The 852-nt window shown below is 39.8% G+C and overlaps 1 non-coding gene across 1 annotated transcript; it reads left to right on the forward strand.

Moving 5' to 3' along the window:
* Positions 1-323: 323 nt before the first annotated feature.
* On the forward strand, positions 324-396 carry Trnak-cuu (transfer RNA lysine (anticodon CUU)). The gene has a single exon. It is a non-coding gene; the product is annotated as a tRNA-Lys (tRNA).
* Positions 397-852: the final 456 nt, after the last annotated feature.

Raw genomic sequence — 852 nt, forward strand, 5'->3', positions numbered from 1 at the left:
TCTAATCTTTCTTCTGTTTTGTGATTTATTAAAGAATATATAAAATATATTTTTTATTAAAATACATATATATTTGACAAGGAATGGATTGTTGACCATAAAATCTAAGTTAAATGCTTGGGTAATGCTTGGTACAGGGAAGCGTCGCTAGACAGAGAGTAAATGTAACAAGAAGAAGAAAACTCTAAAACTGTAGAAAAATTTTGTATTCAGGCTGTTTGAAAAACACTTATCATTATGTCCTTATTTTATTTTTAAAGGAAAATAGGGAACAAAATGTTGTAATAAGAGCAGCGGGCTAAGTTCCTGGCAACCGGCCACCCGCCTGGCTAGCTCAGTCAGTAGAGCATGAGACTCTTAATCTCAGGGTCGTGGGTTCGAGCCCCACGTTGGGCACCATTCTGTTGAATACGGAGCGGTGGGCTGCGTTCTACCACCCAGCTTGCTTTACCCGAAATAATTACACGGAAACTGTATTCTTTTGAACACTGCCTGGCCCATTAGTTCCAGCCTCTTATTGGCTAGCTCTTATATACTGATCTAACCCATTTCTAATATTTTGTGTAGCACCATGAGCTGGTGGCTTACCAGGGAGGATCTTAATCTGCGTCTGTGTCCGGCAGAAGAATCATGGCGACTGCCTGACTCGGCTTCTTTCTCCCAGCATTCTGTTCTGTTTACTCCACCCACCTAAGGGTTGGCCTATCAAATGGGCCTATGCAGTTTCTTTATTAATTAACCAATGAAAACAACAGATTTGAAAGAAATCACTCCCACAACAAAAGAAGCTGAAATAGGGAAGACTATCTACTTCCTATGATTGTGGTTTAAGAAGAAACTTTTACCCACAAT

Source organism: Chionomys nivalis, chromosome 3 (genome assembly GCF_950005125.1).
Source record: "Chionomys nivalis chromosome 3, mChiNiv1.1, whole genome shotgun sequence".
Classification (NCBI taxonomy): domain Eukaryota; kingdom Metazoa; phylum Chordata; class Mammalia; order Rodentia; family Cricetidae; genus Chionomys; species Chionomys nivalis.